The 11,286-nt window shown below is 41.3% G+C and overlaps 1 long non-coding RNA gene across 1 annotated transcript in view; it reads right to left on the bottom strand.

Moving 5' to 3' along the window:
- Nucleotides 1-1,247: 1,247 nt before the first annotated feature.
- Nucleotides 1,248-11,286, bottom strand: part of LOC112153122 — a 20,283-nt gene continuing 10,244 nt past the window's right edge. The window contains exon 3 of the long non-coding RNA XR_004948536.1: nt 1,248-2,633. This is a non-coding gene — a long non-coding RNA (uncharacterized LOC112153122). The remainder of the gene's footprint in view (nt 2,634-11,286) is intronic.

The raw sequence follows: 11,286 nt of genomic DNA, 5'->3' as shown, positions 1-11,286 counted from the left end.
TCTCTGTCTGTGTTGGTCCTGGAACAAATGGCAGGGCTATTGGACACACATTTTATCTCCATCAGGCCTGTCGTACAGTTCTGCTCCAAGAATACATATTAATCAATCGAGATTTTTTTTAAACTGTTTATTAAGCCTAGCCATTTTTTTCCCTCCAATACATTAGCAGATCTCAGTATGTCCGCTACTCTTGTGAACAGGGATGAGAAGGAGAACGAGGGAGAGGAAATAAAGGTCTGACGAGTTTGGCAAAGAGAGGATGAAGGCTGAGACAGATGGCATGAAGTCTGCGGCACTCTGGCGTGGCTCGCTTGGTGCTAAAATCCTCCTCTCTCACATTCCAACAAATCCTACCAGGAGGCTGGGGAGTCTGTCACACCACTCCAAGGATACCCCCCCCCCCCAAACCCCCCTCCAGTAGCGTCTGAATCCCTGACCACCACTCTGCATTGCATTTTTACAGCTTTACCCCATAAATGTATACACTGGCGCGTGTGGATCTGAATCGCTGTGACCTTTACTAGAAAAGACGACTGCTCTTAAATGCCGTCTGACTGCTTTTACTGTAAAAGGAACCTGTGGGGCCATAATTGAGGGAGAGATGGCCTTTTACTTTCATTCCAGTGCACAAATCTTATTTTGTAAACACTAGGCCAAATCGCCAGAGAAGGAAAGAACAATCCAGTTGAATTAGAGGAGGAGGCATAAGAGGCTTTTTTGATTAGTCTAACCACAGCCTGCTGTCCGCTCAAGACAGCAGGCTGATGCAGGCTGCAATATGCAGGGCTTCCTGTGGGTCTTTAAATCCAAAGTGGACGGTAAGTGGGACTATGATTACACAAATCACACCAGAAAACCCACAACTTGATCACAGACTCCACTTGACAACTTCATCTCCAGACACCGTGCTGCTGGATTTTCATTGAAATTTCCAAATTCCTTTCTTTTGCCATCTCCGTGCGGTCCATCTGAGAAGAACAGTCTAATTTATTGGAGTCCGTGCGCTCTCCCCCATGTCTCTTTCTTGCTGCCTTTCCGTCTGCCTCCTGTTTGTTCCACTGAATGACTTCTGAGATAAAGTGCTGCTGTGAGGGGGGTCACAAAGGGCTTCGGAAGCATTACTGTTAATGATAATAAAAAGAACAATCTGGACTAAACTCTTGGATGTTTTCCTTTCTGTCTCCATATGGATTGATTGTTTTATCTGCTTTTCTTTCAATAGCTGTCACAATTGAAAGCCCATGCAATTAAAACACACAATAAATGTTTTTATTTTCATGCAAGCATTGTGTATTGATATACAAAAACAAAAAGGAAAAAACAAAGAGTTCTCAGATAAAAGGTATACAGCAGTGCACCATCTGGATGACAAAATACATGATGCACAACATCAGGCATCTTAGCAACATGGTGCAAAAAGAAGATATATTCCCTACGGTAACATTTTAAGTGCACATCGAATGCCAAATAGAAGCCCGCCTCCCATAAAAAAAACAACAACAACAAAAAAAAACGCTTCAACTATAAACACAACTTTTACATTTGAAAAAAAGAAAGTTTAAAGATTCTGTTGATATGCTTTTAACAGACAAAAAGCTCAAAACTTTTGGTCCAAGTGCATAAAACAATGTTTCATGCAGTTTTCATGTGTCAGTAGTTCAGTTTCCTGCAACTTCAGAAAATGAGTGGCTTCAAAAAAAGTCTTGAGACGGAAACACAAATGGAAGTTCTCGCTTTGTCTTTCAATTGTAGCTCAGGTCTGACTACTGTCACATGCAGAGGATGTTTACGTAGATGTGACATTCAGAAGTAGATCATTTGTGACTTTCCCTCCCACTGCCACAGAGACAGAATTGCTGGCTGTCCTTCGTACGTGGCAGGGCAGCGTGGCGTCCCTAAGCTCCTTGGCGCTGCAGCTGTCACCCACGGATGGGAAAGTGGCAGGGTCGATGGGTCCACAGCGTGGCTTCTGGCAGCATCGCTCCCATCCTGGCCCGGTGAAAGAGCAACATTCGGGAGCCCAGTCTCGCAGTGCATTGATCGCGGGCCAGCCCTCCATTAGCCACTGTCAGAGCCAAAGGTCAGTGAAGGCCAGAAGATGGGTCCTGCACGCACAACCTATGCAGTGACTCATTTTTCCCATCCAGGGAGCAAATCTTGGCCACTTTTGTCCGAGCTGTGGCCGCTTGAGGATGGCCACTTCTCCCAGATTAGATGACCCATCCCTGATGAGGTAATGCAGTCTATTTATTCACTCCTCCCTTTATGGTTTGATGTCACCTACATTTTGCACTATTGTTGCTTTTAGCGATATTGCTATCTATCTCCGCCAAATTAAAAGCGCTTTCCCTCTAATTTTCTCAAACAGAAATTGCTTAATAAATGAGCAGGCCCTGATTTGCACTGATGATCACACACAGCAACACAATTGCTTCAAATTGCTCACCCAGAGATGGTGCGCCACATCATGCTCATCACTGAGTGGCAACTTGCTGCCTGGTGTGGCTTACACTGATTCAGCCAGGCTGTGAAAGGGGATAATTGTGGTGCTAAATGCTGTGGAGGCTGACAGGATCCATTTCTTGACTTGTCAAGGGCATCAGCCATTGAGTGGGTCATTGCAGCCAGGCGGCCTGTGCAAACAGAGGCAGATGAATTTACTTGCATCAACATACATGCACGTGTGACCACATTTACACACACACACTGACAGGAGGGGGGAAGACACACTTTACACAGGATGATTGTCTCCTGCTTCTGTCAGGATTTTTTTTTTGTTTTTTTTCTAGCCATAGAGACCTCATCCTGGGAAATTGAGCAATTTCTGATTGAAAATAGTGCTTGTAATTAGAGCACTCACTATTTGTAACCACTTGGCAATGCATTAGTATGCAAAGCTTGCAGCCAGCTTATCTTGGGGAAAACGTTTGTTTCCTTAATTGCCCTCTTAGGACAAAAGTGAACAGAGTGGGTGGGGAGGGAAGAGAGTAAAATGTTAACGTGCTGCGGAAAGAATGGAGCCTGGCGTGTTGAGGGGACGTGACTCCCTGAGCAGAGGGGTTAAACTCCACTTACAGACGGAGCAGAGCATGCACGGACACACGCATGCACACACAAACACACAAGACAGTCCAACTGTACAGCTATGAGACACTCATATGGACACACACTTCCACTGGCACATGCAAGAGGACACAAAAACAACACAACTATGATTAGCCCACAGATTCCAGGACAGCAGAGTCCTCCACCATTAACTCCCCAGCAACGCCTGGTGTGAATTTGGTCATGCAAATGGGACTATTCACTGTGTTAATTGATTAAATGATCCTGTTCTTGACTGGAGAGGAAAAAAACAATAAAGGAAACATTGTTTTATTATTTTATTCATTTACTTTGATGACTTTTATTCATTCAAGAGATTAGAACACTTTAGATTGGTCACATAAAGCTTAATGTTTATGCATTCTTATTTTATTTTAAAGTCTGCCTTCCTACTCAACGCCTACACGTCCCCTAACATATTTCTCACATTATATTTGTTCTTCCATATTGTTCCTACTTTTCTGCACCATTAACTCAAAAGTCATTTTACTACCAAGTGACTAAAATAGCGTCTGAATTCTCTGATTGCTAAGCAGGAGGATTGCTTGGAGACCTTCTCTGTTTCCCAAAACACACAGAGGAAATTTTAACATAATTTCTCCATCACATCCAAAATTAGAGGATTTATTTTTGGCCCCTGCTCCTGTAAAATCTGTGTCAGATCTGTCAGGAAGCTACTATAAATCTGGAAAATATTTATGCATATAGATGCGTTTTCAGTCAAGTTCAGAGTTCATGAATTATACCTTGACTTCTACACTTTTCTTTTTTTTGTATTTTAAACAATATGCGCCACCCAAGTTAGGAAAAATACCTTTTTTTATGATTCATAAAAATTATATGATGACAGTATTTTTTTCTAATTCTAGCGCTGAAAACACTGATAGGGAATCGCAAGGATTTCATTGACGCAGAATCGATGTCGTGAGTGCGCAGATTCCAAACACAATGTGGACAACATTAAGGTGCGAAAAAAAAGAGCGGACATAATCATTTTTTTATTTATCTCCACAATCACAAATGTTTTTGTTCGTTTTATATTTACTATACATTTGCTCCAATTATTTTTGGCTTTTAATCATTTAAAAAAATGTATTAGTAATTGAGTCAGTGAGTTAATGAATAAAAGGGACATTCTGGATGGATGTTTGATTAATTACTTTACTGTAAATATTAGATATGTAGAAAATTGAGAATAAAAGAGGCAAAAAATTTTGAAGTAGATTTTTTTTCCTCCCCTGATGCTACAGGTGATAATCCAAACTTTAGTGCGCGCGCCAAGAATAATCCAGAAGACGCACAAAGAAGGGAACAGTTTTATTTAAATAAATGTTTCAATAATTTGTTTGTTTATTGCTTTTTTGGTTAATAAATACATAAATAAAAAATGTAAGCCAAAGTTGAGGCCTCCTGTTAGGATCTTTAGACGTCTGTTGCCTTTGATTTGAAAACAAAGGGACCGAGGAGAGGAAACGAAGACCTGACGTTTTTTTTTGTCCCATTTGAAGCCTTTTGAGTTCTAATGTTTGGACAAATGGAAACAAAAGTACACAATGAGGAGAGGATGCGTGTTGCTCTAGAAAATATATCTCACAACAATGCTTCGTTAAAAATTTATGAGGCGTTTATTACCACAAATATTTTAATCCGTGTGATAAATCAGCTTTAATTTTTCTAAATATTCTAGTAAATTTATTAGACATTATGCGCAAGGGATTTTATTTACATCTTCTAATACAGCACGCGCGCAGTGAACGCGCAGCGGGTGGGCGATAAGGTTTCCAAAGGTTTTGCCATTTTTATCGACCGCCAAAAACATCAATAAATTAAAAAAATCTACTTTTAAGTTAGAAAAGCATTAATCAATGGATGAAAACTTTCTTAATAAATGTCAGATTCTCAACTAAAATGCGCGCAAACTATTTTAAGTCTGCGAAAGTGGCGCGTAAAAACTGCTTTGGAACGACTCCTCGTTTTGGATCTTCGCAAACAACTTCAGAAGGTAAGATTTCCTTAATATTGAGAGGGCCATACGGCTTTAAGGGGGCGCTGAATCCGCGTATGTGTGTACACAACCTGCCCAACAAAAGTAAGGGCTAATCCACCTTAATTACACAAGGCGCAGGGCCCTGCTTGAGCGGGCTGGACTCACAGAGGGCCTCTGCCTGGCTGTCCCATATGCACGCGGCGGACTGAGGCACTCCTCCCTCTCTTGTTCAGGCTGGCTAAAATATACAGGGAAGGCCATCTGCGCTACTTGAATAAAGTGAAATATTGATAAATCACAGAAAGGATCCTGTAGAAAGTCGGGTTTTACGCATTTAAATAATATAATAGTTATAAATCAGTATTTAGTTAAGATTCTCACCTCCTTCCACCCACGCACGCCCACGCATTTATCAACAAGGTTAAAAAAAAGCTGCTGTTGGTTTAACAGCAGCCAAGGCGCGCACATGTAGGCCTTTTTGTATTTCTCTCCCCACAAACACGTCAAAGCGGACCCCCTGAAACTACAGATCACACCGCAGACAGACAGAGGGATCAAGCTGATGAGTCAGAACGAGCAGCTTCAGGTTCAAGCTGCAGAAGAACTCATTATTGAAAGGCGGGAGCTGCAGGTGTGAGTCCGAACTGTCAGTCCGGCTGAGGAGAGACAAAAAAAAAGCTGCGTTTTGTGATCCGAATAAAAAAAGACCAGATGAGAAGATGACTGAACAAATAATAATGCATGACCTGCTCCTATTTATTTACTTAGTCATTTATAGGGGTGGGAGTTGACAATTTATGGAACAAGTGATTTTAATGAAGAGGTTAATTAATTATTTTTTTGGACAGAAATCCATTTAAAAGCCTTTTAATATATTTTTTTTTATTTGGAAAACAAAGAGCTTCCACTTTTGTTTCAAATCTATTAAATCCACTTTAATTAAATTAGAGTCATTCATGTTGTGCGCATGTGTGTTCTTGCTGTCTCCACAATTGCCTTTTTCCCACCACCCCCCTCAGACGGAACAGGTAATTACTCTGGCACAGCCAGGTAAATTCCGGTGCTAAATTGAAATATTTGGTGTTAATCCTCACTAAACCCAATTCCCAGGACCCGGGGATGCGCGCAGCGGCGGCGTCCCGGGGAGCCCCCGTTTCTTCTGCAGGTGAGAGTCGCCTCTCGGGGGGGCGGAGGATCTCCTCTCAACCACGGTAAGCATAAAACAAGATTAGTAGATCTTTAACACCGAGCTTTTCAACCCCCCCTCACTGCAAATGCAACTTCACAATCTCCTGGTTCAGACAGAACGTTGCATAATGAGCAGAAAGTGAAGGGATGGTTGTTTTGAGGATATTTTCAACTTAAACAAGTCATAAATAAACTTTTGTTTTCTGTTTTTTTTCTTTTGTCAGAAGCTTGTTTCTGTAAATGAATCTGGAGATGTACTTCTAAAAGCTTCACATCTTTATTTTGGGTTTTTTTTTTTTTTTTTTTTTTGAAGCTCCCCACCAGAGATAGAAAATAACACATTTAACTTCTTATAAACAAAAAACTATGATGGATCACAACACGAGTATGGGTTTAAGGCTTTTGCGTGTACTTCGACTTACAGGAGTAAACACTTGTAGGAAACGGCATGTTCTACTTGTCATGGAGCTGTCTGAACTTACTTCTCCCCATCTTTAATTTGTAGTCACCGGGAATAAAAGGCTCAATCTCAGCTCTGGCAGCTCCCATGTCAGTCTTTGCAGGAGTGGGTGACAGAGAACAGCAGGCAGATAGCATGCTAAAATCACATCACTAGAGACCTCACATCAAAGCAGACCAAACTTCATTTTGTGCAAACTTTTAAGCGGAAAGGCTTTGTGACATCAGAGCACCTAAAATGTGACTGTCATGTACTCCAAACTTTGCTGAACACCAGCTCAAAGATTTTAGAAGTATTCAGTGGCAGGGATTTAAAAAAAAAAAAAAAACAACACCAAGATTAGCAGCTTTTGTCTTACGGGAACCTCAAAGACCAATTAGATTGAGAGGTGGCGGTGACGAATTTGTCAAAAATGAGCTGACAGACATCACTTTGGCAGTGAGCAAACATGGCTGGGGATTTCACTCAAGCGGAGTCATTGACAAGACACCGTCAGAAATGTGTCAGCTTCAGCAGACCTGCCACACGACAGAGATGCAGCATGGGACTGAGACTGATCAATTCCCCAAATGCCAGCGAGAAATAACAGCACTTTATTTTGAGTAAAAAAGTACTCTGTCTTCAGATGTATTGTCAAGCTTTTGTTTGCATCACAAAGCCTGGATCGTCCCAAGATGCCAGAGCAAAAAAAAAAAAAAAAAAAAAGAAAAAGTGCCATATTAAACAAGGGTTTTAAAACTTTAACAGCAAAGTTTTGACCTTTCTGCCTCTGTGTTTGGAAGCGGAAGTGGTGTGTTGAGCATGTGGTTTTGTTGTTTAATGTACACCCATTCAACATCTCTAGTAGCAGAGCTCTTCTTCGGCCACTATTTCTGAAGTGAAATCCAATACTCAAAGCATTTTTCTCTTCAAAGTAGTCTCCTGTTGTGCTTTGTGGCCACAACAGTGTCAGTCTCATACTTTCAAAGGCTCATCTCCGTGTCAGCTTTGAGCAGCCGTCAATATGTGCCTCTGAATGGAGCTGAGACTTTGATGCCAGGCCTGAAAACAGTTTTGGGACGTTCTGACAAAATTCAGAATAAAAAATAATAGGAAGAATTATGAAAAAGTATAAGAACAAAATTGCCAATTGATTGGGTTGCTGTGAGATTGCTTTTGAGTGCTCAAACTTTGGGTTATGGAGTTGAAAATGGTTTCCAAGGATTTTGCCAGCTGTGAAATGAAAACACCCAAGTCTGTCAACGATCCATAATTTTAGCTTTTAGAAGTGCAGTATGCAGGGATTATCTACAAAATCCAAACTGTCTAAATGTAAAAAAAAAAGTGTTGAAAAACCTGGACGCCAACACTTATAACTTTAAATCCTGTAATATACAACACATGATATTTATTAGCACAAATACAATCAGCAGCTGAGGCGATTTTCAATCTGCTGTTGTAATAATGAAGGAGCGGTTGTGGAAAATTCATGTCACGTTTGAGCAAGTTTGAATATGGAGCACACGTTAGAGTTGTGAATTTCCTGGACAAACAGATCTAGAAAAAGTCTGAAACAACAATCACATGAAAGGCAGCATTCGAGACCAACTGATCGGGAATGATCAAGCGACAATGACTGGAAGAAAAGAAGCCCAATCTCAATAAACTTTGCCATTCATCCATTCAAAGTTCAATCATATCAGAGGTGTTTTGCATAACTATGAGACACTGGTTTTTAATCCTCAAAGGGGTTTTTGGCCTTCTTGCCTTTGCACTGTAGTCATTCAAGGTCACAACCCGGTAGGAAATATGGGCTGCCATAGCAACGCAAAGATGGCCTCTGAAGGCTTAGCATAATTCTCCTCTAATAGAAAAATAACAGCAGCAAATCCCGTTCTTAGTAACTCTCTTATTTGACAGAGGCGGGCTCCCACCTGTGAGGCACATAGTCGCCACACCAGTTCACTGAGGCTGTGATAAGACCTTAAAGAGGAGCCCATCTCTGGATGGGGATGGGCGGCCTAAGCTCAACACCAATTCTTTCTCTTCTCCAAAGTGAGTCCCTGGTTAGCTTTAGGTTTTTGAGACTGGACAATACAAGCTGCCAAAGCAATCATAGTCTTTACATAGTACCTAACTTTGAAGGGCTTAAGGCATATGCAGGGACTGGAAAAAAGAATCAAATCAGTCAGTTGTGTTTAGTTTCTTTTGTGATTTTTAAAAAAAATCAAAACTTGTTGAATGCTTGGAGTTTATGTGAGCCCAACCTGGCCTGTTTTAGTTCTCACAAGATGCTCTAGTTAAAGTAAAATGGCACTACACCTGCTTAGTAACAACCCTTTGATTCTGATTGTGATCCCAAAACATGCTATCCTCCCTCTTTGTTGCCAGGTACCACAGAGAAGGATTCTTGGCACTGTGTGAGTTGCATCAGGATGATGAGCACTGGGGAGAGAATAAATTACTGCCGCACTTTAGAGTGGGAGGCATGTAAGTACCAGCAGCTACAGCAGTGCATTTACGCTCTGCTTATGGAATCACTAATGAGGAGCAAAATCCAGCGTTGCAGCCATGGTGATGGAGCTCAAATCAAAGGCTTTATCAAATCATAACTGTCAAAACTAGCGGGGAAACCAAATGATTGCCCAACATGATATTCTGGAGGAGCCATATTGTACTTCTTTTCACATAATAATTCAGAGGAGGACGGGAGAATAAGGCTGTTTGTTATTTTTATTGAGAGATGAGTTAGCCTCTCTTAGCACCTGAGTCAGCCATTTTTTTTTTTTTGGGACAGGATTTCTGTTTATCTGATTTTATTTATCTAGAACGTCACTGTTTGAGTCAGTCGCTACTTCTACCTGTCAGAATGCGCTGTACATGCCAGCCACACTAAAGGCTGTTTCAGCCTGCTGGGATGAGTCCTGCTTCCACTTCTTGTCACAGATGTTTTTTTTTTTTATTTCACCGTGTTCAAGAGCTTGGAGGTGCAATAGAAGAGTTACAGCAAAAATAAAGATTACACTTCCATCCAAATGCCCTTTCAGCTACGGAAAAAGCCACTTGGTTTTGATTGTTACCTTATTACTAAAAATCACTGAACTGAGAGTGAGCCTTATCTTTGAATTTAATTTTAACTGCGGATAATTTCCTGCTATCATAATATCTGATACGTTTGATAATCATAACCATGAGGGTGATGTATTTAGTGATTTAAAAGGACTTTTTGTCATGCAAATGAGAGTTCACAGGCTTTTTTTCCCATCAAGTTATCTTTTTGCTGTCGGGCAAATATGCAAAAACCATATATTAACATTCTTTTTCTCCAATTATTCTAAATCATATCCATTATAAAGCATTGTGGATAAAACAATACCTTTACTTTTGCCCTTTGCTTCTTGGAATTTTCCTCCTCCTACCTTTGGCTATGAAAAGTTTCTTTAAAATCCTGCTTTTATGGTGAAATCCTTCAATGGTGTGGTATTGACATTCATAATGACCGTTTGAGAGGCTGAATTTGCTTCATCCCTGAGAGCAGTTTGATGATTCAAATGATCAAATCAACCCTACATGGCCTGTCCAACGAGAGGCCACGCTATCATTCCTGAAGGGAATCCCACTCAGTGCCAGCCTGTGAGCCTCCTGTCTCCGATTTTGACACTTAGCACCTTTCTACATCAAAGCTTGCTCAGCACCGCGTCTCAAAGATACACATCTTTGGGAAAAGAATGGCCTCTACTGAGATATGGACACCTCTGGCCTCATTTAACGCAAACGGTCCCCTCCCCCTCTCCAGGCCGGAATCTGAGGAGAAAGTGGCTATCTGGCGAGATCACACAGAGATGTGCGGGAACTTAAAGGCAAAGAGTTACTGAGCATCCTACCAGGAGTCTCAAAAGGGTTCTATTAAAGCGTGTTCAATATGCCGGTCAGGGCTTTCAAAGTGCTGCACACCCTCTAGCACCGGCAAACTCAAAGGGCATCAGTGCACATTCTGTAAGAGGAATCTGGCCCCCATTAATTTAATGAGTCCAGGCTATTAGTATGCCATGGCAAGCTGTGAAGGCTCCCTTTTTTAATCTTTGGTGGAGTTTTAAGGAAAGGTCCATCAACTTGGGAGTGACAGAAGCGAGTGGGGAACAAGGTGCGCTCATTGAATCTGAGATCAGTTTCTCGCCGTCTGTCCTCAGAGGGCAATTTCCAGCGCTTAATTTGTCTTTGTGTGAGCCCGGGAACGAGATTGACAATGAAGAGTGGCACTTTTACGGTCACCTAGAGAACTTTATTGTCTCTTTATTGTGATTACATCTACCTAAAGCAAATGCTAAAAAAAATGAAGCCACTAGGCAGTGTTGACATTCTGAACCATAATGAACCATTAGCGGTTTTGGATCTCAGCTACATGCCTATAAGGTAATATCGTCTTGAATGTTTGCAGTCTTGCTAAGTTGACCAAATCTCTCAGCAGAAAGACGCATAAAAACATGTCAACGTACTCAAACTGCTATGGTGGCAGTTTTCCTGCGCAGAGCATTTCTCCCAGGATGCATTATGCCTTGATGAACCA

This window comes from Oryzias melastigma, linkage group LG10 (assembly GCF_002922805.2).
Source record: "Oryzias melastigma strain HK-1 linkage group LG10, ASM292280v2, whole genome shotgun sequence".
In the NCBI taxonomy this organism is placed as follows: Eukaryota; Metazoa; Chordata; class Actinopteri; order Beloniformes; family Adrianichthyidae; genus Oryzias; species Oryzias melastigma.
The sequence above is the reverse complement of the archived record's forward strand: the minus strand, read 5'-3'. Positions and strand labels throughout refer to the sequence as shown.